Source organism: Pseudophryne corroboree, chromosome 2, assembly GCF_028390025.1.
Source record: "Pseudophryne corroboree isolate aPseCor3 chromosome 2, aPseCor3.hap2, whole genome shotgun sequence".
NCBI lineage: Eukaryota > Metazoa > Chordata > Amphibia > Anura > Myobatrachidae > Pseudophryne > Pseudophryne corroboree.
The window spans coordinates 1,153,586-1,180,900 of record NC_086445.1 but is presented as its reverse complement, the minus strand read 5'-3'; the positions used below and the strand labels follow the sequence as shown (position 1 = coordinate 1,180,900).

The 27,315-nt window shown below is 47.8% G+C and overlaps 1 protein-coding gene across 4 annotated transcripts in view; it reads left to right on the top strand.

The window, feature by feature from the left end:
- ARFIP2 (ADP ribosylation factor interacting protein 2) overlaps positions 1 to 27,315 on the top strand; it is a 157,915-nt gene that overhangs the window by 6,628 nt on the left and 123,972 nt on the right. The window contains exon 1 of one of the 4 annotated variants that reach the window (XM_063950777.1): positions 20,328 to 20,397. The exons of the other annotated variants lie outside the window; for them this stretch is intronic. The gene's annotated coding sequence lies outside the window, so the exon portion shown is untranslated. Of the gene's footprint in view, positions 1 to 20,327; positions 20,398 to 27,315 lie in introns of those variants that run through there. 4 annotated transcript variants of the gene reach the window in all.

Below are 27,315 nucleotides of genomic sequence, written 5' to 3'. Positions count from 1 at the left end.
GTTACACACAGCCTCTGCGACCCGGGATGTGGCGAGTAGCGGACTGCCAGCGTGCAGGAGCTTCGTTTGCAGGGAGTTACTCATCAGGTACAAAATCATCGACACTGTGCAATGGTTTTGTACCTGTGCGAGGGGGGGGGGGCTAGGGCCAGTCATGCGGGGCGGACTAGCCCTGTGCTGGGCATCCACCCGCATGTCAGAGTAAATGATCGTAGATGGGCTACATTTATCATATCTGTGATTAGATCTTGTCTGGGGACTGTTTCCTCAGACATTCAGTGAATGATGCTGCCCTGTGGCAAATTCGCGCATGAACCTACGCAGTGGCGGAACAAGACCATGGTGGGCCCAGGTGCAACAAAATGCGTTGCTGCAGCCCCCCCAAGATCCAAACCATGTGTGTCAAAAAATAGGGCATGGTCTCATTGAAAAGGGGTGTGGGCACACAATAGTACCACCAATTCAAATTATGCCACACGGTAGTGCAACCTTATTACATTACACCGATTTACATTACATTACACTGAACAGTAGTACTCCTTATATACGTTACGCTACACAGTAGTGCTCCTGAAGCACGTTATGCCACACAGTACTGCTTCTTATACACGTTACGCCACACAGTAGTGCTCCTTATACACATTACAACACACAGTAGTGCCTCTTATACATGTTACGCCACACAGTGGTGCTTCTTATAGACGTTACACCACACAGTACTGCTTCTTATACACATTACAACACACAGTAGTGCCTCTTATACACATTACGCCACACAGTAGAGCTCCTTTTACACATAACGCCAATATAGTAGGCACTACGGTAAAGTTTTAGGGTTGGGCTGCTGGGGGGTTGAGGCACTGGGGTGGTGGCTAGGGTTAGGCTGTGGGGAGGGGAAAAGGTTAAGGTTAGCTACTAGGGAAAGGTTTAGGGATTAGGGATAATGGGGAAAATACTCACCAGAACACTGCTGAGACATCGCCAATGCAATGTAAACCAGAAAAAGGCACTGCTGTCACCGGTATAAAGTACGAAACTGCTATATCACAAGGGACTGTTTGTTGACGGTTCTTCATGTCGACATAATGAATATCAATATGATAACTGTCGGCCAATTGTATCCAACTCCCACAAAAACTCAGGAGACTTCTCACTGTATAAAGATGGGACAATTCCTTTGTACAAGGATACACAAGGCCCATGGAGACAGATGCCCACACTATGCATCATGCAGCCAGCAGCAGCACATGCACCCTGGGTGACATCACATGACCCTGTGTCTGGCTGCCTTAGGGGGGTCACTCTATGCTGTGCTGTATGTTATATGTCACTGCACAGTCACCATTACTATTTGCAGAGAGACCAGCTTACTGTAACAACCCCACCTACCACCTCCCAATCTCCGCCCCCTCAATGTAGGCTCCGCCTCTTCGAGGTCCGCGATTCTGAGTTTGCAGGATGAAATGTACAATTAGAAAAATGTATAATAAAATAAAAATAAACACACAGCTGCCTGACCGCCTTACAAGGAATGCTGCTGCACTACCTCAGATACTCTACAGTTTAGCCGCATGGTCCGTGATGCTCCGGCTCCGGTAGCAAAAAGAAACAGCTGGGCTGCCCGTGAATGAGAGGGGAAGATGGCCCCTTCTCCTTCTCCAGACTCCTCCACTGCATCCACCTCCCCCTCTGCCCAGACTGCAGCTCTGCACACCAGCTCAGCCTCATTCTGTTAAGGGGAACCGGCGGCTTACAGCGCGCCGGCAGGTGGCATGTAATGAGTCAGTCTGACTCATTGTAGTGCCTCCGGCTGTGGGCCCCTTCATCGTGGAGGGGCCCTGGTGCATTGCACCGCTGCAAGTTCCACCCCTGAACCTACGATAATAGCCCACCAGACCAAAGAATATCCTGAGTTGCGACATACATTTTAGCTTAGGCCATGTGAAGATTGCTTCCACCTTGCTGGGTTGAGGTTTAACTTACCCTTGGCATACAATATATCCCAGATACTTTGCCTCCACAGTTATGATGGCACACTTCTCCAGGTTAGCTGTGAACCCTTGTGCCTGTAGAGACTGTAACACTGCATCCACCTTTGGAAGGTGCGACTGGAACAAACCCACTGTGGTAGAGAAGGCTGTTGTTGCTTTGGCGGCTTCCATCAGAGGAATTTGCCAGTACCCCTTCAGTAAATCTAGCGTAGTTAGATACTGGCTTATTGCTAAGTTTTGTACTAGGTCATCAACCCGGGGCATAGGATAGGAATCAACCCGAGGAACTTTATTTGACTTTCTGAAGTCATTACAGAATCTCAAAGCTCCAAAAGGCTTGGGCTCTAAAAAAAAATGGGATTATTCCATTCACTGTTTGACTACTCTATGACCCCCAAGTGCCGCATCACTTCCAGCTCCCGTTTTACTGCTGCCTGTTGGGCCTCAGATATACAATATGGCCTTTGTTTTATCACCCCCCCGGGTGGAGTAACATTGTCATGCTGTATGATTTGAGTTTTCCCCAGGAGGGCAGAGAACACAACCTGGTACTGTGCTACGAAGTTTACCACTTCTTGTTTCTGGCTAGGACTCAAAGTTACTTCAGTAGGCACCTGACATTCTGGGGTTTTCATGGCCACTAAAGAGGGATGACTGGCACTTTCCAAGGCTTCAACAAATTCACATGGTAGACTTTTACCTCTTTCCTTCTACCTTCCTGCCGTACCTAGACACAAGTATCAGTACCTTGTTGCCCCTGTTGAGAGTCCGGTTGACAGCAGTAACGCCATGACTGCGTTTTTGATCCTGTTGAGCTCTTACCATATGATTGGTCAGAAGTGGCGCAATTTGCCTTAGACAGCCATATAATTGGGACACAAACTGAACGATGTTAGGCTCTTGGGACGGGATCAGTACTAAATCCCGCTGGACGGGATCCCGGCGATCGAAATACCGACGCCGGTATTTCGACCACACAATCCCGACAGGGGTGGCGAGCAGAACGCAGCCCCTTGCAGGCTTGCTACGCTCACCACGCTGCAGGCACGGTGCCTTGCTATGCTCGGCACACTTTTATATTCTCCCTCTATGGGTGTCGTGGACACCCACGGAGGCAGAATATGTCGGGATTGTGCCGGTCGGGGTTCCGGCGTTGGTATTTCGGCCGCCGGGATTCTGTCCGGCGGGATCTTGACCGCATCCCCTTGGGACAATTGCTGCTCCCACCCATCTTTTAATAGATCTAGTATCCCTCTGCGTTGTCTACCATAGAGGTGTTTGAAGGGTCTAAACCCCATACAGTCTCTGTATAAAGTCTCTATATAAATAAAGGATAATAATAATAATAATAAAAGAGGCTTGGGGTACCTCTCAAACTGCCAACATTAGCTAAGGTAAGAGTAGGTCCTAATCTCACTTCTCCTGTGACACTGCCCTTTTCATCATCTGCATAAGGGTTCTGTTAAAGCATTCAACCAAGCCGTCTGTCTGTGGGTGGTAAACCGAAGTGGTAATTCTATCCACCTTTAACAGGCGACACAGGTATTTCATTAATTTAGACACAAAATGGGTACCTTAGTCGGTCAGGACCTCTATTGGTATTCCGAGACGGGTATACAGCATCAAGAACTCCCGGACAATAGTGCTAGATTTCATGTTACATAGTGGTATGGCCTCCGGGTACCCGGTGGAGTAGTCCACCGTCACCAATATATACTGATGCCCATGATCCGATTTTTCTACTGGCCCTATCAGATCTATAAAAATTGGCTCAATAGGCATGGAAATTATAGTCAGGAAAACCCAAGGTCACCCTAAATTCTGTCTGGGGTGTATTCTTTTGGTACACTGCGCATTCCTGACAATATTTTTTTACTGCAGCATGAATGCCTGGCCAGGAGAACCATAGCTGGATACGCTGGAGAGTTTTCCTCTCCCCTAAATGGCCACCCCATAAATGCATGTGAGCCGCCCTCAATACCAGCTGCTCGTGTTTTTGGGGAATCAGCAACTGGTCTACCCTTTTACCTTGCAAATAAGTTACAAGGTAAAACAAATAGTTTTTCACATAAAGTAAGGTACACCTTCAGGTGGTAAAGCAGAGTTTACCTTACCATTTACCACTACCACATTTTAAAAAGCATTGGACAAGTTGCCATCGTAATGTTGATCTCGCCTAAAGTCCTGCAAAGACGCTCTTTCGCAAATGGGGGACTGATGTGTCTCAATCTCACTGGCAAGAGAGGGCTTTACAGTCATACAACCTTGGCTTCCAGTAGATCTTGGCCCCTGCGACAGCTTAACCTTTGTCTGTCTGCCAATGTCATGCCAGGTAACAAACTCCTGCAACAGTGGGAAGTCCTGGCCCAGGATTAGTGGATAAGAAGGTTTGGAAGCTTCTGTGACTATCATTTTTACTGCTCTTACTTTAATCACCACCGGCAGGTGCACTCATGGGCATTCTTCTATGTCACCAAGTATACATAGCATCTTTACCAGAAGCACAACCTGGCCAGACCCGGGAAGAACCAGATTAGCAGAGATGATAGACAATTCACTGCCAGTATCAACCAAGGCCCAGATATCGCAGCCTTCAATCTGTACCATCAGATGAAACAGGGTAGTTTCAGCTGGGGAAATAATTCCAGGCGCCATACTGAATACAGGTTGTGCTGCTTTCCCTGAGCTGCAATCCACTTGCTCACCCTGCTTTAGGAAGTACCGCTGTCATACGCGCACGCAGGGGGGTTTCCAAGTACCTGGAAACCCCCCCCCCCCCCCCGCCCGGCGATCCATCGGTGCTGCGGATTGGTAATTTTTTATCTTGTATGGAGGAAATCAAGCAGGCTGTAAGACAGCAGCCTCTTTATAACAAATGGGACAGGCAAGTAGGCTCGGGCTCCTCTCCTAGCGTACTACACCATCCTGCATCAGCCGCTGGCGCATCTCTGCATATCCCCCTCCCGCTTCACCTCCTCTGGCTTGTCATAATCTCTGCTTGTCCCCCTTATCCTGCGTCTCTGCCTATCCCGCGTCTCTGCCTGTCCCCCTCCTGCGTGTCACAGTTTCGGCCTGTCCCCCTCCTCCCGCGTCTCTGCCTATCCCCTTCCCGCTTATCCTCCTCTCGCGTGTGTCTGTCTGTCCCCCTCCTCCCGCGTCTCTGCCTATTCCCCTCCTCCCGCGTCTCTGCCTATTCCCCTCCTCCCGCGTATTTGACATCCTCAGCATGGCCGCCTATTGCCTTGCCGAGCTGCGGGGATTGTGAGCCCTCCAGAGCACTGCACATCCCGAGGAGCCCGGCTTGTGGAACCATGGGGCTTCCTACCGACCTGCAGGTACTGTAGCTGCTCTCCCACGCACCTCTCCTTTTTGTGCGGCTGCTGAAATCTCCCCCATGCCTCTCTCCCTCGCTCTCTCACCCCCCATGCCCTTCACTCCCTCTCTCACTCCCTCCCCATGCCTCTCTCTTTCACGATGCCCTGTCCCCATGCACCCTCTCTCTCTCTCCCCATGTCTCTCTCCCCATGCCTCTCTCCCTCGCTCTCTCACCCCCCATGCCCTTCACTCCCTCTCTCACTCCCTCCCCATGCCTCTCTCTTTCACGATGCCCTGTCCCCATGCACCCTCTCTCTCTCTCTCTCCTTATGCCTCTCTCCCTCGCTCTCTCACCCCCCATGCCCTTCAGTCCCTCTCTCTCTCCCTCCCCATGCCTCTCTCTTTCACGATGCCCTGTCCCCAAGCACCCTCTCTCTCTCTCCCCATGCCCCCTCTCTTTATGCTGCTCCCTCTCCATGTCCCCTCTCTCTCCCCGTGCCCCCTTGCTCAGTTTACCAATGCCCCCTCTCTCCCTGTGCCCCCCCCCCCTCTCTGTGCTCCCCATGCTCACCCCCCTCTCTCTCCATTCCTCTCTCTCTCCCTTGCCTCTGTGTGCACACACATGGGAGATATAATATGTCCCACATATGTGGAAACCCCCACCTAAAAATCCTGCGTTTGCCACTGGCTGTGCATGACTGGGCTCTCTGCACTTAAAACATATGACTGGAGACGGGCTGTTTGGTTTAACAATGGGGATCTGGGTATTGGGCTTAGGTACTGGCTTTAACCCTTGCTTGGCTTTATTCAATTTTCCCAGGGTCAGGTACCTCTCGATCACCACTTCTAGCTCCTCAATTGTCTGGGGGTCAGCCTGCAGGGCCCAGTGTTTTACACCACGGTCTAATACCCGTATAGCCTGGTTTAGAGCCATCACTTCCACTACCCACTGAGAAGAGTTTTTATCTGTCTGTAGGTTTTACTCAGTTTGGCCACTGGAGGCTCAGATGGGTTCAGCTGCAGCTCATAATATTCTTGGGCTTTGCTGGGACCCGTCACCCCAATCCTGCGGAGTATAGCTTGCTTCAAGCAAGGATAAGAGCTGACTTCAGACAACTTTAACTCAACATAGGCTCTCTGTGACTCCCCTGTGCGATAAGGAGCTAATCTAACCCTTGATTTCTGGTATCAAATATGTCGCCCAAGACTAGTTAACCCTTGCAAAACTACAGCTACATATTCAAAATGGTAAATTATGGTGTTTGTGCCCAATTTGCCAGTGTATTTCATGCCCAAAACAGCATTGGGCCAAGCAAAATACAAGTGGGTCATATGCAAGGGACCCTACTCTGTTGATTTCAGGTGTCAAATTTGTGACCCAAGACTCATTAACCTTGCAAAACTGAATGTTCTCAATAAGAAGCTGGAGCTCAAATAAGAAATGAATAAGAAGCTGGCCGAATAAGAAGCTAACTTCAGCCTCCTATATACAGAGACTTCTATATATCACATGTACAGTAATACAGACCGTCAGTCTCCTATATACAGAGACCTCTATATATCACATTTATACAGAGACCCCTATATATCACATGTACAGTAATACAGACCGTCAATCTCCTATATACAGAGACCCCTATATATCACATGTACAGTAATACAGACCGTCAGTCTCCCCCGAAATGGGGGCGCGGCCACACAAATTAGGGGGCGTGGCCACGCCTCCGTCATTTTAGGGGGCGGTGCTGCCCACAGACGCTACTATAGAGAGCGTCTGTGGCCGGCGACGTCACTGTTGGGGGCGTGCCCAGCACCTCCGTCGGTGCTGGGCTTCCCCCAGCCCTCTCCCAATGCGTGAATGGATGCCGCGCGCATGCGCACGGCATCTATACACGCCGGGAGGGCAGGGAGCGGACGGCTGTTCTAGCAGGGCGCCGCAAAAGGGGCAGGGCGGGTTTTGCCTGTTAAAAAACGGGCAGGGCGCGGCGCCCTGCTAAAACAGCCTAGAGTGAACACTATATATATATATATATATATATATATATATATATATCACATGTACAGTAATACAGACCGCGTCAGTATCCTATATACAGAGACCCCTATATATCACATGTACAGTAATACAGACCGTCAGTCTCCTATATACAGAGACCCCTATATATCACATGTACAGTAATACAGACCGTCAGTCTCCTATATACAGAGACCTCTATATATCACATGTACAGTAATACAGACCACGTCAGTATCCTATATACAGAGACCTCTATATATCACATGTACAGTAATACAGACCGTCAGTCTCCTATATACAGAGACCTCTATATATCACACGTACAGTAATACAGACCGCCAGTCTCCTATATACAGAGAACCCTATATATCACATGTACAGTAATACAGACCGCCAGTCTCCTATATACAGAGACCTCTATATATCACATGTACAGTAATACAGACCACGTCAGTATCCTATATACAGAGACCTCTATATATCACATGTACAGTAATACAGACCGTCAGTCTCCTATATACAGAGACCTCTATATATCACATGTACAGTAATACAGACCACGTCAGTATCCTATATACAGAGACCTCTATATATCACATGTACAGTAATACAGACCGCCAGTCTCCTATATACAGAGACCCCTATATATCACATGTACAGTAATACAGTCAGTCTCCTATATACAGAGACCCCTATATATCACACGTACAGTAATACAGACCGCCAGTCTCCTATATACAGAGACCCCTATATATCACATGTACAGTAATAGTCAGTCTCCTATATACAGAGACCCCTATATATCACATGTACAGTAATACAGACCGCCAGTCTCCTATATACAGAGACCCCTATATATCACATGTACAGTAATACAGACCGCCAGTCTCCTATATACAGAGACCTCTATATATCACATGTACAGTAATACAGACCACATCAGTCTCCTATATACAGAGACCCCTATATATCACATGTACAGTAATACAGACCATCTGTCTCCTATATACAGAGACCCCTATATATCACATGTACAGTAATACAGACCGTCAGTCTCCTATATACAGAGACCTCTATATATCACATGTACAGTAATACAGACCACGTCAGTATCCTATATACAGAGACCTCTATATATCACATGTACAGTAATACAGACCACGTCAGTATCCTATATACAGAGACCTCTATATATCACATGTACAGTAATACAGACCACGTCAGTCTCCTATATACAGAGAACCCTATATATCACATGTACAGTAATACATACCATGTCAGTCTCCTATATACAGAGACCTCTATATATCACACGTACAGTAATACAGACCGCCAGTCTCCTATATACAGAGACCCCTATATATCACATGTACAGTAATACAGACCGCTAGTCTCCTATATACAGAGACCCCTATATATCACATGTACAGTAATACAGACCACGTCAGTCTCCTATATACAGAGACCCCTATATATCACATGTACAGTAATACAGACCACGTCAGTATCATATATACAGAGACCCCTATATATCACATGTACAGTAATACATACTATGTCAGTCTCCTATATACAGAGACCTCTATATATCACATGTACAGTAATACAGACCACGTCAGTCTCCTATATACTGAGACCTCTATATATCACATGTACAGTAATACAGACCGTCAGTCTCCTATATACAGAGACCTCTATATATCACATGTACAGTAATACAGACCACGTCAGTATCCTATATACAGAGACCCCTATATATCACATGTACAGTAATACAGACCACGTCAGTATCCTATATACAGAGACCTCTATATATCACATGTACAGTAATACATACGGTGTCAGTCTCCTATATACAGAGACCCCTATATATCACATGTACAGTAATACAGACCACGTCAGTATCCTATATACAGAGACCCCTATATATCACATGTACAGTAATACATACCATGTCAGTCTCCTATATACAGAGACCCCTATATATCACATGTACAGTAATACAGACCACGTCAGTATCCTATATACAGAGACCTCTATATATCACATGTACAGTAATACAGACCACGTCAGTATCCTATATACAGAGACCTCTATATATCACATGTACAGTAATACAGACCACGTCAGTATCCTATATACAGAGACCCCTATATATCACATGTACAGTAATACAGACTGTCAGTCTCCTATATACAGAGACCTCTATATATCACATGTACAGTAACACAGACCACGTCAGTATCCTATATACAGAGACCTCTATATATCACATGTACAGTAATACAGACCGCCAGTCTCCTATATACAGAGACCCATATATATCACATGCACAGTAATACAGTCAGTCTCCTATATACAGAGACCCCTATATATCACATGTACGGTAATACAGACCGCCAGTCTCCTATATACAGAGACCCATATATATCACATGTACAGTAATACAGACCGCCAGTCTCCTATATACAGAGACCTCTATATATCACATGTACAGTAATACAGACCACGTCAGTATCCTATATACAGAGACCTCTATATATCACATGTACAGTAATACAGACCGCCAGTCTCCTATATACAGAGACCCCTATATATCACATGTACAGTAATACAGTCAGTCTCCTATATACAGAGACCCCTATATATCACATGTACAGTAATACAGACCGCCAGTCTCCTATATACAGAGACCCCTATATATCACATGTACAGTAATACAGTCAGTCTCCTATATACAGAGACCCCTATATATCACATGTACAGTAATACAGACCGCCAGTCTCCTATATACAGAGACCACTATATATCACATGTACAGTAATACAGACCGCGTTAGTTTCCTATATACAGAGACCCCTATATATCACATGTACAGTAATACATACTATGTCAGTATCCTATATACAGAGACCTCCTATATATCACATGTACAGTAATACATACTATGTCTGTATCCTATATACAGAGACCTCCTATATATCACATGTACAGTAATACAGACCACATCAGTCTCCTATATACAGATACCCCTATATATCACATGTACAGTAATACATGCTGTCAGTTTCCTATATACAGAGACCCCTATATATCACATGTACAGTAATACAGACCGCGTTAGTCTCCTATATACAGAGACCCCTATATATCACATGTACAGTAATACAGACCATCAGTCTCCTATATACAGAGACCACTATATATCACATGTACAGTAATACAGACCGCGTTAGTTTCCTATATACAGAGACCCCTATATATCACATGTACAGTAATACATACTATGTCAGTATCCTATATACAGAGACCTCCTATATATCACATGTACAGTAATACATACTATGTCAGTATCCTATATACAGAGACCTCCTATATATCACATGTACAGTAATACAGACCACATCAGTCTCCTATATACAGAGACCCCTATATATCACATGTACAGTAATACAGACCGTCAGTCTCCTATATAGAGACCTCTATATATCACATGTACAGTAATACAGACCATCAGTCTCCTATATACAGAGACCCCTATATATCACATGTACAGTAATACAGACCATCAGTCTCCTATATACAGAGACCCCTATATATCACGTGTACAGTATTACAGACCGTCAGTCTCCTATATACAGAGACCCCTATATATCACATGTACAGTAATACATGCTGTCAGTCTCCTATATACAGAGACCCCTATATATCACATGTACAGTAATACAGACCGTCAGTCTCCTATATACAGAGACCCCTATATATCACATGTACAGTAATACATGCTGTCAGTCTCCTGTATACAGAGACCCCTATATATCACTACTGTCAGTCTCCTATATATAGAGACCCCTATATATCACATGTACAGTAATACAGACCACATCAATCTCTTATATACAGAGACCCCTATATATCACATGTACAGTAATACAGACCACATCAATCTCCTATATACAGAGACCCCTATATATAACATGTACTGCGTCAGTGTTATACACGGAGCTCCCTGTATATCCCATGTAGTGCAAAGAAGGAATCAGAGTGTCTAAAATAGAAATAGAAAAGCTAATCGCAGAGGAAAGTAAATCAAACCTCAAAAGGTTTTTAAATACATTAACAGCAAAAGATTAATGAAGGAGAGTATCGTCACTTTACAGGACAAGTTGGGCGTCCTAATCAAAGACGATAATGACATAGCGGAGAAATTAAACCGGTTTTTCTCATCTGTATTCACAAGAGAGGTCCAGATGGCGGGATTGACGCATGACCTCAGCAACTATAATGTCCCACTGCTAAATGCTAAGTGAGGAGGTAGTCTGTGACCGATTACAAAAATTAAGATTAATAAATCACCTGTATACAAGGGTTCTCATGGAGCTACAATCCAAACTAGCAAGACCGCTATATTTGATATGCAATGACTCGCTTACATCAGGCATGGTCCCCAAAGACTGTCGTATAGCGGAAGTAGTGCCTATATTTCTCTGACGTCCTAGTGGATGCTGGGAACTCCGAAAGGACCATGGGGAATAGCGGCTCCGCAGGAGACTGGGCACAAAAGTAAAAGCTTTAGGACTACCTGGTGTGCACTGGCTCCTCCCCCTATGACCCTCCTCCAAGCCTCAGTTAGATTTTTGTGCCCGAACGAGAAGGGTGCACACTAGGTGGCTCTCCTGAGCTGCTTAGTGAAAAAGTTTAAGTATAGGTTTTTTATTTTCAGTGAATCCTGCTGGCAACAGGTTCACTGCACCGAGGGACTAAGGGGAGAAGAAGCGAACTCACCTGCGTGCAGAGTGGATTGGGCTTCTTAGGCTACTGGACATTAGCTCCAGAGGGACGATCACAGGCCCAGCCATGGATGGGTCCCAGAGCCGCGCCGCCGGCCCCCTTACAGAGCCAGAAGAGCGAAGAGGTCCGGGAAATCGGCGGCAGAAGACGTCCTGTCTTCAATAAGGTAGCGCACAGCACCGCAGCTGTGCGCCATTGCTCTCAGCACACTTCACACTCCGGTCACTGAGGGTGCAGGGCGCTGGGGGGGGGGCGCCCTGAGACGCAATAAAAACACCTTAGATGGCGAAAAATACATCACATATAGCTCCTGGGCTATATGGATGCATTTAACCCCTGCCAGTTTTTCCTTAAAAAAGCGGGAGAAAGGCCGCCGAGAAGGGGGCGGAGCCTATCTCCTCAGCACACTGGCGCCATTTTCCCTCACAGCTCCGTTGGAGGGAAGCTCCCTGACTCTCCCCTGCAGTCCTGCACTACAGAAACAGGGTAAAACAAGAGAGGGGGGACACTAATTTGGCAGATAAATCAATACAGCAGCTATATAAGGGAAAAACACTTATATAAGGTTATCCCTGTATATATATAGCGCTCTGGTGTGTGCTGGCAAACTCTCCCTCTGTCTCCCCAAAGGGCTAGTGGGGTCCTGTCCTCTATCAGAGCATTCCCTGTGTGTGTGCTGTGTGTCGGTACGTTGTGTCGACATGTATGAGGAGGAAAATGGTATGGAGGCGGAGCAATTGCCTGTAATAGTGATGTCACCCCCTAGGGAGTCGACACCTGACTGGATGGTCTTATGGAAGGAATTACGTGATAGCGTCAGCACTTTACAAAAGACTGTTGACGACATGAGACAGCCGGCAAATCAGTTATTACCTGTACAGGCGTCTCAAACACCGTCAGGGGCTCTAAAGCGCCCGTTACCTCAGATGGTCGACACAGACCCAGACACGGACACTGACTCCAGTGTCGACGGTGAGGAAACAAACGTATTTTCCAGTAGGGCCACACGTTACATGATCACGGCAATGAAGGAGGTTTTGAACATTTCTGATACTACAAGTACCACAAAAAAGGGTATTATGTGGGGTGTGAAAAAACTACCCGTAGTTTTTCCTGAATCAGATGAATTAAATGAGGTGTGTGATGAAGCGTGGGTTTCCCCCGATAAAAAACTGCTAATTTCTAAAAAATTATTGGTATTATACCCTTTCCCGCCAGAGGTTAGGGCGCGTTGGGAAACAACCCCTAGGGTAGATAAGGCGCTCACACGCTTATCAAAACAGGTGGCGTTACCGTCTCCTGATACGGCCGCCCTCAAGGAACCAGCTGATAGGAAGCTGGAAAATATCCTAAAAAGTATATACACACATACTGGTATTATACTGCGACCAGCAATCGCCTCAGCCTGGATGTGCAGTGCTGGGGTGGCTTGGTCGGATTCCCTGACTGAAAATATTGATACCCTGGACAGGGACAATATATTATTGACTATAGAGCATTTAAAGGATGCATTTCTATATATGCGAGATGCACAGAGGGATATTTGCACTCTGGCATCAAGAGTAAGTGCGCTGTCCATTTCTGCCAGAAGAGGGTTATGGACGCGACAGTGGTCAGGTGATGCGGATTCCAAACGGCATATGGAAGTATTGCCGTATAAAGGGGAGGAGTTATTTGGGGTCGGTCTATCGGACCTGGTGGCCACGGCAACGGCTGGGAAATCCACCTTTTTACCCCAGGTCACCTCTCAGCAGAAAAAGACACCGTCTTTTCAGGCTCAGTCCTTTCGTCCCCATAAGGGCAAGCGGGCAAAAGGCCACTCATATCTGCCCCGGGGCAGAGAAAGGGGAAAAAGACTGCAGCAGGCAGCCTCTTCCCAGGAACAGAAGCCCTCCCCCGCTTCTGCCAAGTCCTCAGCATGACGCTGGGGCCTTACAAGCGGACTCAGGCACGGTGGGGGCCCGTCTCAAGAATTTTAGCGCGCAGTGGGCTCACTCGCAAGTGGACCCCTGGATCCTGCAGGTAGTATCTCAGGGGTACAAATTGGAATTCAAGACGTCTCCCCCTCGCCGGTTCCTGAAGTCTGCTTTACAAACGTCTCCCTCCGACAGGGAGGCGGTATTGGAAGCCATTCACAAGCTGTATTCCCAGCAGGTGATAATCAAGGTACCCCTCCTACAACAGGGAAAGGGGTATTATTCCACGCTGTTTGTGGTACCGAAGCCGGACGGCTCGGTGAGACCTATTTTAAATCTGAAATCCTTGAACACTTACATACAAAGGTTCAAATTCAAGATGGAGTCACTCAGAGCAGTGATAGCGAACCTGGAAGAAGGGGACTATATGGTGTCTCTGGACATCAAGGATGCTTACCTCCATGTCCCAATTTGCCCTTCTCACCAAGGGTACCTCAGGTTTGTGGTACAGAACTGTCACTATCAGTTTCAGACGCTGCCGTTTGGATTGTCCACGGCACCCCGGGTCTTTACCAAGGTAATGGCCGAAATGATGATTCTTCTTCGAAGAAAAGGCGTCTTAATTATCCCTTACTTGGACGATCTCCTGATAAGGGCAAGGTCCAGAGAACAGTTAGAGGTCGGAGTAGCACTATCTCAAGTAGTACTACGACAGCACGGGTGGATTCTAAATATTCCAAAATCGCAGCTGATTCCGACGACACGTCTGCTGTTCCTAGGGATGATTCTGGACACAGTCCAGAAAAAGGTGTTTCTCCCGGAGGAGAAAGCCAGGGAGTTATCCGAGCTAGTCAGGAACCTCCTAAAACCAGGCCAAGTGTCAGTGCATCAATGCACAAGGGTCCTGGGAAAAATGGTGGCTTCTTACGAAGCGATTCCATTCGGCAGATTCCACGCAAGAACTTTTCAGTGGGATCTGCTGGACAAATGGTCCGGATCGCATCTTCAGATGCATCAGCGAATAACCCTGTCTCCAAGGACAAGGGTGTCTCTCCTGTGGTGGTTGCAGAGTGCTCATCTTCTAGAGGGCCGCAGATTCGGCATTCAGGACTGGGTCCTAATGACCACGGATGCCAGCCTGAGAGGCTGGGGAGCAGTCACACAGGGAAGAAATTTCCAGGGCTTGTGGTCAAGCATGGAAACGTCATTTCACATAAATATCCTGGAACTAAGGGCCATTTACAATGCCCTAAGTCAAGCAAGGCCTCTGCTTCAGGGTCAGCCGGTGTTGATCCAGTCGGACAACATCACGGCAGTCGCCCACGTAAACAGACAGGGCGGCACAAGAAGCAGGAGGGCAATGACTGAAGTTGCAAGGATTCTTCGCTGGGCGGAAAATCATGTGATAGCACTGTCAGCAGTGTTCATTCCGGGAGTGGACAACTGGGAAGCAGACTTCCTCAGCAGACACGACCTCCACCCGGGGGAGTGGGGACTTCACCCAGAAGTCTTCCACATGATTGTGAACCGTTGGGAAAAACCAAAGGTGGACATGATGGCGTCCCGCCTCAACAGAAAACTAGACAGATATTGCGCCTGGTCAAGGGACCCTCAGGCAATAGCTGTGGACGCTCTGGTAACACCGTGGGTGTACCAGTCAGTGTATGTGTTCCCTCCTCTGCCTCTCATACCCAAGGTACTGAGAATCATAAGAAGGAGAGGAGTAAGGACTATACTCGTGGCTCCGGATTGGCCAAGAAGGACTTGGTACCCGGAACTTCAAGAGATGCTCACGGAGGACCCGTGGCCTCTACCTCTAAGAAAGGACCTGCTCCAGCAGGGACCCTGTCTGTTCCAAGACTTACCGCGGCTGCGTTTGACGGCATGGCGGTTGAACGCCGGATCCTGAAGGAAAAAGGCATTCCGGATGAAGTCATCCCTACCCTGATCAAAGCCAGGAAGGATGTAACTGTGCAACATTATCACCGTATTTGGCGTAAATATGTTGCGTGGTGTGAGGCCAGGAAGGACCCTACAGAGGAATTTCAACTGGGTCGTTTCCTGCATTTCCTGCAAACAGGACTGTCTATGGGCCTAAAATTAGGATCCATTAAGGTTCAAATTTCGGCCCTGTCGATTTTCTTCCAGAAAGAACTAGCTTCAGTTCCTGAAGTTCAGACGTTTGTCAAGGGGGTACTGCATATACAGCCTCCTTTTGTGCCTCCAGTGGCACCTTGGGATCTCAATGTAGTTTTGGGGTTCCTAAAATCACATTGGTTTGAACCACTCACCACTGTGGACTTAAAATATCTCACATGGAAAGTGGTAATGCTGTTAGCCCTGGCTTCAGCCAGGCGTGTCTCAGAATTGGCGGCTTTATCCTATAAAAGCCCTTACCTAATTTTTCATACGGACAGGGCAGAATTGAGGACTCGTCCTCAATTTCTCCCTAAGGTGGTTTCAGCGTTTCACTTAAACCAGCCTATTGTGGTACCTGCGGCTACTAGGGACTTGGAGGATTCCAAGTTGCTGGACGTAGTCAGGGCCCTGAAAATATATGTTTCCAGGACGGCTGGAGTCAGAAAATCTGACTCGCTGTTTATCCTGTATGCACCCAACAAGCTGGGTGCTCCTGCTTCAAAGCAGACTATTGCTCGTTGGATTTGTAGTACAATTCAGCTTGCACATTCTGTGGCAGGCCTGCCACAGCCAAAATCTGTAAAAGCCCATTCCACAAGGAAAGTGGGCTCATCTTGAGCGGCTGCCCGAGGGGTCTCTGCTTTACAACTTTGCCGAGCAGCTACTTGGTCAGGGGCAAACACGTTTGCTAAATTCTACAAATTTGATACCCTGGCTGAGGAGGACCTGGAGTTCTCTCATTCGGTGCTGCAGAGTCATCCGCACTCTCCCGCCCGTTTGGGAGCTTTGGTATAATCCCCATGGTCCTTTCGGAGTTCCCAGCATCCACTAGGACGTCAGAGAAAATAAGAATTTACTTACCGATAATTCTATTTCTCATAGTCCGTAGTGGATGCTGGGCGCCCATCCCAAGTTCGGATTGTCTGCAATACTTGTACATAGTTATTGTTACAAAAATCGGGTTATTATTGTTGTGAGCCATCTTTTCAGAGGCTCCTCTGTTATCATGCTGTTAACTGGGTTCAGATCACAAGTTGAACGGTGTGATTGGTGTGGCTGGTATGAGTCTTACCCGGGATTCAAAATCCTTCCTTATTGTGTACGCTCGTCCGGGCACAGTATCCTAACTGAGGCTTGGAGGAGGGTCATAGGGGGAGGAGCCAGTGCACACCAGGTAGTCCTAAAGCTTTTACTTTTGTGCCCAGTCTCCTGCGGAGCCGCTATTCCCCATGGTCCTTTCGGAGTTCCCAGCATCCACTACGGACTATGAGAAATAGAATTATCGGTAAGTAAATTCTTATTTTAAAAAGGGGCGTAAATCTGAACCGGGTAATTATAGACCAGTAAGTCTTACATCTGTCAAACTAACTTAACAAGTTAGTGCGGACCTTGATCAGGGTAAGGAGGTGGATGTAATCTTTTTAGACTTTGCTAAAGCTTTCGATACAGTACCTCACATGAGACTAATCTAGAAATTAAGGGAGCACAATATGCACTTGGGTTAGAAATTGGTTTTATAATAGGGAGCAGCGCGTTGTGGTTAATGGAACTTTTTCGAATTGGACTGAAGTGCTAAGTGGTGTGCCACAATGGTCTGTGCTCGGACCGCTACTGTTCAACATCTTCATTAACGATCTAGCAGTAGGTCTAGAGAGCATGGTGTTAATTTTTGCAGACGATACCAAACTGTGTAAGGTTATAAATTCAGAACGACTTAGTTAAACTGGAATCATGGGCAGCAAATTGGAGAAAGGTTCAATACAGACAAGTGTAAGGTAAAGCACTTCAGTAGCAAGAACAAATCTACTATCTACATACTAAATGGGGTACAACTAGGGGATTCTGTACTGGAAAAAGATTTAGGTGATCACATAGATAACAAACTGAGTAGTAGTACCCAAAGTAGGATTGCTGCAAAAAGGCTAATAAAATATTAGCATGCATAAAGGGGGAATTGACGCAAGGGGTGAGAGTGTTATACTCCCATTATATAAATCACTAGTGAGGACACATCTCGAATACTGTGTACAATTTTGAGCATCATACTACAAAAAGGATATCCTGGAGCTAGAAAAGGTTCAGAGACGGGCAACCAAATTGATTAAGGGGATGGAGACGCTAGAATATGAGGAAAGGCTTGCTATGCCATGCATGTTTACACTGGAAAAAAAGGAGATTAAGAGGGGACATGATTAACATTTACAAGTATATAAGGGGACAATACACAGAGCTAGCGTGGGATTTTTTTGGGTAAGATTGTTGCAAAGGACACGTGGACACCTGCTCAGGTTAGAGGAGAGGAGGTTTCTTCACAGTAAGGACAATACGTAGTAATGGCGAACTCAGTCATTACTTTTAAGAATGGGCTAGATAAATTCCTAATGGATAAGGATATCCAGGGTTATGGTGGGTAAATCATGTACTGTAGTATTAAAAACAAAAAAACAGGAGGAAGTGACATAACGGCCGACATTCACCACAGATAAAATTAGTCTTAAAAATATCACAGTGTTATACACAGATATCCCTGTATATCCTGTGCTGTACCGATGGCGTCATTGTTATATACAGATATCCCTGTATATCCCGTGCTGTACAGACGGCGTCGGTGTTATACACAGAGATCCCTGTATATCCCGTGCGGTACAGACGGCGTCAGCGTTATATGCAGAGATCCCTGTATATCCTGTGCAGTACAGACGGCGTCAGTGTTATACACCGAGATCCCTGTATATCCCGTGCAGTACAGACAGCGTCACCGTTATACGCAGAGATCCCTGTATATCCCGTGCAGTACAGACGGCATCAGTGTTATACACAGAGATCCCTGTATATCCCTGCAGTACAGACGGCATCAGTGTTATACACAGAGATCCCTGTATACCCCGTGCTGTACAGACGCGTCAGTGTTATACGCAGAGATCCCTGTATATCCCGTGCAGTACAGACGCGTCAGTGTTATACACAGAGATCCCTGTATATCCTGTGCTGTACCGATGGCGTCATTGTTATACACAGAGATCCCTGTATATCCCGTGCGGTACAGACGGCGTCAGTGTTATACACAGATATCCCTGTATATCCCGTGCTGTACAGACGGCGTCAGTATTATACACAGAGATCCCTGTATATCCTGTGCTGTACAGATGGTGTCAGTGTTTTACAGAGAGATCCCTGTATATCCCGTGCAGTACAGACGGCGTCAGCGTTATACGCAGAGATCCCTGTATATCCCATGCAGTACAGACTGCGTCGGTGTTATACACAGAGATCCCTGTATATCCCATGCAGTATAGACGGCGTTGTGTTATACGCAGAGATCCCTGTATATCCCGTGCAGTATAGACGGCGTTGTGTTATACGCAGAGATCCCTGTATATCCCATGCAGTATAGACGGCGTTGTGTTATACGCAGAGATCCCTGTATATCCCGCGCAGTACAGACGCGTCAGTGTTATACGCAGAGATCCCTGTATACCCCGTGCAGTACAGACGGCGTCAGTGTTATACGCAGAGATATCTGTATATCCCGTGCAGTACAGACGCGTCCGTGTCATACGCAGAGATCCCTGTATAGCCCGTGCAGTACAGACGGCGTTAGTGTTATACACAGAGATCCCTGTATATCCAGTGCAGTACAGACGGCGTCAGTGTTATACGCAGAAATCCCTGTATATCCTGTGCAGTACAGACGGCGTCAGTGTTATACGCAGAGATCCCTGTATATCCCGTACAGACGGCGTCGGCGTTATACACAGAGATCCCTGTATATCCCGTACAGACGGCGTCAGTGTTATACACAGAGATCCCTGTATATCCCGTGCAGTACAGACGGCGTCAGTGTTTTACGCAGAGATCCCTGTATATCCCGTGCAGTACAGACGACATCAGTGTTATACACAGAGATCCCTGTATATCCCATGCAGTACAGACGGCGTCAGTGTTATACGCAGAGATCCCTGTATATCCGGTGCAGTACAGATGGCGTCAGTGTTATACGCAGAGATCCCTGTATATACTGTGCAGTACAGACGCATCAGTGTTATACACAGTTAGATCTGACTGTCAGTGTCTGTGGGATTGGTGCAGGTGAATCCGGCTTAGTACCTGCAGGTAATCTCTGTGTGGGCGGAGTTGGGGCGTGGCTAGGGGCGGTACCCAGGTTACTGCTGACTCGGTAGTGAGTAGAGATATTTATACGCTGGTTTCTCCTGACAGTCTGCACCAGGTAATGTGTAATCTCCTCTCTGCACTGTCTGTTCTCTCGTGTGTGTGTGTGTGTGTGTGTGTGTGTGTGCATGATATGTTCTTACATACACGTGCATGCAGTTACATATATCCTGGGAACATGCTTCCATGGAGCTTGCTAATAGCGTGTGAATACAGCGGCTGCACCAGCACCGGAGAGATCCTGCCGTACAGTCTGTCCCCCGCATGTGCGCTCTTCTATAACATGTATGTGCACACGCCTGTAAGCCCCGGCATGTTCCTTCTCTGTTTACAGGAAAACCTGTTTTACCACTTCTGTATCCTGGAAAACAGTTCTCAGGACCTGCCGCCCCCACCCGTCCCTGTATACTGCACACGCTGCTCATATATACTGTGCTGTGTCCTTATATACAGAGAATATTGCTCAGGATCTGCCTCCCCCACCCGTCTCTGTATACTGCATACGCTGCTCATATATACTGTGCTGTGTCCTTATATACAGGGAATAGTGCTCAGGATCTGCCAGCCGCCCCCACCCGTCTCTGTATACTGCACACGCTGCTCATATATACTGTGCTGTGTCCTTATATATAGGGAATAGTGCTCAGGATCTGCCGCCCCCACCCGTCCCTGTATACTGCACACGCTGCTCAGATATACTGTGCTGTGTTCTTATATACAGGGAGTAGTTCTCAGGATCTGCCACCCCCACCCGTCCCTGTATACTGCACACGCTGCTCATATATACTGTGCTGTGTCCTTATATACAGGGAATAGTGCTCAGTACCTGCCGCCCCCACCCGTCCCTGTATACTGCACACGCTGCTCATATATACTGTGCTGTGTCCATATATACAGGGAATAGTGTTAAGGATCTGCCGCCCCCACCCGTCCCTGTATACTGCACATGCTGCTCATATATACTGTGCTGTGTCTTATATACAGGGAACAGTGCTCAGGTTCTGCCGCCCCCACCCGTCTCTGTATACTGCACACGCTGCTCATATATACTGTGCTGTGTCCTTATATACAGGGAATAGTGCTCAGTTTCTGCCGCCCCCACCTGTCCCTTTATACTGCACACGCTGCTCATATATACTGTGCTGTGTCCTTATATACAGGGAATAGTGCTCAGTATCTGCCGCCTCCACCTGTCCCTTTATACTGCACACGCTGCTCATATATACTGTGCTGTGTCCTTATATACAGGGAATAGTGCTCAGGATGTGCCGCCCCCACCTGTCACTGTATACTGCACACGCTGCTCATATATACTGTGCTGTGTCATTATATACAGGAGTAGTGCTCAGGATCTGCCTCCCCCACCCGTCTCTGTATACTGCACATGCTGCTCATATATACTGTGCTGTGTCCTTATATACAGGGAGTAGTGCTCAGTATCTGCCTGCCTACCCGTCCCATCCCTGTATACTGCACACGCTGCTCATATATACTGTGCTGTGTCTTATGGCCCTCATTCCGAGTTGATCGCTCGCAAGGCGATTTTAGCAGAGTTACACACGCTAAGCCGCCGCCTACTGGGAGTGAATCTTAGCTTCTTAAAATTGCGACCGATGTATTCGCAATATTGCGATTACTAACTACTTAGCAGTTTCTGAGTAGCTTCAGACTTACTCTGCCTGTGCGATCAGTTCAGTGCTTGTCGTTCCTGTTTTGACGTCACAAACACACCCAGCGTTCGCCCAGACACTCCCCCGTTTCCCCGGCCACTCCTGCGTTTTTTCCGGAAACGGTAGCGTTTTTTCCCGCACGCCCATAAAACGGCCTGTTTCCGCCCAGTAACACCCATTTCCTGTCAATCACATTACGATCGCCGGAGCGATGAAAAAGCCGTGAGTAAAAATACTATCTCCATTGTAAAATTACTTGGCGCAGTCGCAGTGCGAACATTGCGCATGCGTACTAAGCGGAATTTCACTGCGATGCGATGAAAAATACCGAGCGATCAACTCGGAATGAGGGCCTATATACAGGGAATAGTGCTCAGGACCTGCCGCCCCCATCTGTCCCTGTATACTGCATACGCTGCTCATATATACTGTGCTGTGTCCTAATATACAGGGAATAGTGCTCAGGATCTGCCGCCCCCACCCGTCCCTGTATACTGCACACACTGCTCATATATACTGTGCTGTGTTTTATATACAGGGAGTAGTGCTCAGGATCTGCCAGCCTCCCCCACCTGTCCCTGTATACTGCACACCCTGCTCATATATACTGCGCTGTGTCTTATATACAGGGAATAGTGCTCAGGATCTGCCGCCCCCACCCGTCCCTGTATACTGCACACGCTGCTCATATATACTGTGCTGTGTCCTTATATACAGGGAGTAGTTCTCAGGATCTGCCAACCGCCCCCACCCGTCCCTGTATACTGCACACGCTGCTCATATATACTGTGCTGTGTCTTATATACAGGGAATAGTGCTCAGGATCTGCCGCCCCCACCCGTCTCTGTATACTGCACACGCTGCTCATATATACCGCGCTGTGTTTTATATACAGGGAGTAGTGCTCAGGATCTGCCAGCCTCCCCCACCTGTCCCTGTATACTGCACACCCTGCTCATATATACTGCGCTGTGTCTTATATACAGGGAATAGTGCTCAGGATCTGCCGCCCCCACCCGTCCCTGTATACTGCACACGCTGCTCATATATACTGTGCTGTGTCCTTATATACAGGGAGTAGTTCTCAGGATCTGCCTCCCCCACCCGTCCCTGTATACTGCACACGCTGCTCATATATATTGTGCTGTGTCCTTATATACAGGGAATAGTGTTAAGGATCTGCCGCCCCCACCCGTCCCTGTATACTGCACATGCTGCTCATATATACTGTGCTGTGTCTTATATACAGGGAATAGTGCTCAGGACCTGCCTCCCCCACCTGTCCCTGTATACTGCACACGCTACTCATATATACTGTGCTGTGTCCTTATATACAAGGAATAGTGCTCAGGATCTGCCGCCCCCACCCGTCCCTGTATACTGCACACGCTGCTCAGATATACTGTGCTGTGTTCTTATATACAGGGAGTAGTGCTCAGGATCTGCCTCCCCCACCTGTCCCTGTATACTGCACACGCTGCTCATATATACTGTGCTGTGTCCTTATATACAGGGAGTAGTGCTCAGGATCTGCCACCCCCACCCGTCCCTGTATACTGCACACGCTGCTCATATATACTGCGCTGTGTCCTTATATACAGGGAATAGTGCTCAGTACCTGCCGCCCCCACCCGTCCCTGTATACTGCACACGCTGCTCATATATACTGTGCTGTGTCCATATATACAGGGAATAGTGTTAAGGATCTGCCGCCCCCACCCGTCCCTGTATACTGCACATGCTGCTCATATATACTGTGCTGTGTCTTATATACAGGGAACAGTGCTCAGGTTCTGCCGCCCCCACCCGTCTCTGTATACTGCACACGCTGCTCATTTATACTGTGCTGTGTCCTTCTATACAGGGAATAGTGCTCAGTATCTGCCGCCCCCACCTGTCCCTTTATACTGCACACGCTGCTCATATATACTGTGCTGTGTCCTTAAATACAGGGAATAGTGCTCAGGATGTGCCGCCCCCACCTGTCACTGTATACTGCACACGCTGCTCATATATACTGTGCTGTGTCATTATATACAGGAGTAGTGCTCAGGATCTGCCTCCCCCACCCGTCTCTGTATACTGCACATGCTGCTCATATATACTGTGCTGTGTCCTTATATACAGGGAATAGTGCTCCGTATCTGCCGCCCCCACCTGTCCCTTTATACTGCACACGCTGCTCATATATACTGTGCTGTGTCCTTATATACAGGGAATAGTGCTCAGGATGTTCCGCCCCCCCCTGTCACTGTATACTGCACACGCTGCTCATATATACTGTGCTGTGTCATTATATACAGGAGTAGTGCTCAGGATCTGCCTCCCCCACCCGTCTCTGTATACTGCACATGCTGCTCATATATACTGTGCTGTGTCCTTATATACAGGGAGTAGTGCTCAGTATCTGCCTGCCTACCCGTCCCATCCCTGTATACTGCACACGCTGCTCATGTATACTGTGCTGTGTCTTATATACAGGGAATAGTGCTCAGGACCTGCCGCCCCCATCTGTCCCTGTATACTGCACACGCTGCTCATATATACTGTGCTGTGTCCTAATATACAGGGAATAGTGCTCAGGATCTGCCAGCCCCCACCCGTCCCTGTATACTGCACACACTGCTCATATATACTGTGTTGTGTTTTATATACAGGGAGTAGTGCTCAGGATCTGCCAGCCTCCCCCACCTGTCCCTGTATACTGCACACCCTGCTCATATATACTGCGCTGTGTCTTATATACAGGGAATAGTGCTCAGGATCTGCCGCCCCCACCCGTCCCTGTATACTGCACACGCTGCTCATATATACTGTGCTGTGTCCTTATATACAGGGAGTAGTTCTCAGGATCTGCCAACCGCCCACACCCGTCCCTGTATACTGCACACGCTGCTCATATATACTGTGCTGTGTCTTATATACAGGGAATAGTGCTCAGGATCTGCCGCCCCCACCCGTCTCTGTATACTGCACACGCTGCTCATATATACTGCGCTGTGTCTTATATACAGGGAATAGTGCTCAGGACCTGCCTCCCCCACCCGTCCCTGTATACTGCACACACTGCTCATATATACTGTGCTGTGTCCTTATATACAGGGAATAGTGTTAAGGATCTGCCGCCCCCACCCGTCCCTGTATACTGCACATGCTGCTCATATATACTGTGCTGTGTCTTATATACAGGGAATAGTGCTCAGGACCTGCCTCCCCCACCTGTCCCTGTATACTGCACACGCTACTCATATATACTGTGCTGTGTCCTTATATACAGGGAATAGTGCTCAGGATCTGCCGCCCCCATCCGTCCCTGTATACTGCACACGCTGCTCAGATATACTGTGCTGTGTTCTTATATACAGGGAGTAGTGCTCAGGATCTGCCTCCCCCACCTGTCCCTGTATACTGCACACGCTGCTCATATATACTGTGCTGTGTCCTTATATACAGGGAGTAGTGCTCAGGATCTGCCACCCCCACCCGTCCCTGTATACTGCACACGCTGCTCATATATACTGCGCTGTGTCCTTATATACAGGGAATAGTGCTCAGTACCTGCCGCCCCCACCCGTCCCTGTATACTGCACACGCTGCTCATATATACTGTGCTGTGTCCATATATACAGGGAATAGTGTTAAGGATCTGCCGCCCCCACCCGTCCCTGTATACTGCACATGCTGCTCATATATACTGTGCTGTGTCTTATATACAGGGAACAGTGCTCAGGTTCTGCCGCCCCCACCCGTCTCTGTATACTGCACACGCTGCTCATATATACTGTGCTGTGTCCTTATATACAGGGAATAGTGCTCAGTATCTGCCGCCCCCACCTGTCCCTTTTATACTGCACACGCTGCTCATATATACTGTGCTGTGTCCTTATATACAGGGAATAGTGCTCAGGATGTGCCGCCCCCACCTGTCACTGTATACTGCACATGCTGCTCATATATACTGTGCTGTGTCATTATATACAGTAGTAGTGCTCAGGATCTGCCTCCCCCACCCGTCTCTGTATACTGCACATGCTGCTCATATATACTGTGCTGTGTCCTTATATACAGGGAGTAGTGCTCAGTATCTGCCTGCCTACCCGTCCCATCCCTGTATACTGCACACGCTGCTCATATATACTGTGCTGTGTCTTATATACAGGGAATAGTGCTCAGGACCTGCCACCCCCACCTGTCCCTGTATACTGCACACGCTGCTCATATATACTGTGCTGTGTCCTAATATACAGGGAATAGTGCTCAGGATCTGCCAGCCCCCACCCGACCCTGTATACTGCACACACTGCTCAAATATATTGTGCTGTGTTTTATATACAGGGAGTAGTGCTCAGGATCTGCCAGCCTCCCCCACCTGTCCCTGTATACTGCACACCCTGCTCATATATACTGCGCTGTGTCTTATATACAGGGAATAGTGCTCAGGATCTGCCGCCCCCACCCGTCCCTGTATACTGCACACGCTGCTCATATATACTGTGCTGTGTCCTTATATACAGGGAGTAGTTCTCAGGATCTGCCGCCCCCACCCATCCCTGTATACTGCACACACTGCTCATATATACTGTGCTGTGTTTTGTATACAGGGAGTAGTGCTCAGTATCTGCCAGCCTCCCCCACCTGTCCCTGTATACTGCACACCCTGCTCATATATGCTGTGCTGTGTCTTATATACAGGGAATAGTGCTCAGGACCTGCCACCCCCACCTGTCCCTGTATACTGCACACGCTGCTCATATATACTGTGCTGTGTCCTAATATACAGGGAATAGTGCTCAGGATCTGCCAGCCCCCACCCGTCTCTGTATACTGCACACGCTGCTCATATATACTGCGCTGTGTCTTATATACAGGGAATAGTGCTCAATATCTGCCAGCCTCCCCCACCCGTCCCTGTATACTGCACACGCTGCTCATATATACTGTGCTGTGTCCTTATATACAAGGAATAGTGCTCAGGACCTGCCTCCCCCACCCGTCCCTGTATACTGCACACGCTGCTCATATATACTGTGCTGTGTCCTTATATACAGGGAATAGTGTTAAGGATCTGCCGCCCCCACCCGTCCCTGTATACTGCACATGCTGCTCATATATACTGTGCTGTGTCTTAAATACAGGGAATAGTGCTCAGGACCTGCCTCCCCCAACTGTCCCTGTATACTGCACACGCTACTCATATATACTGTTCTGTGTCCTTATATACAGGGAATAGTGCTCAGGATCTGCCGCCCCCACCCATCCCTGTATACTGCACATGCTGCTCATATATACTGTGCTGTGTCCTTATA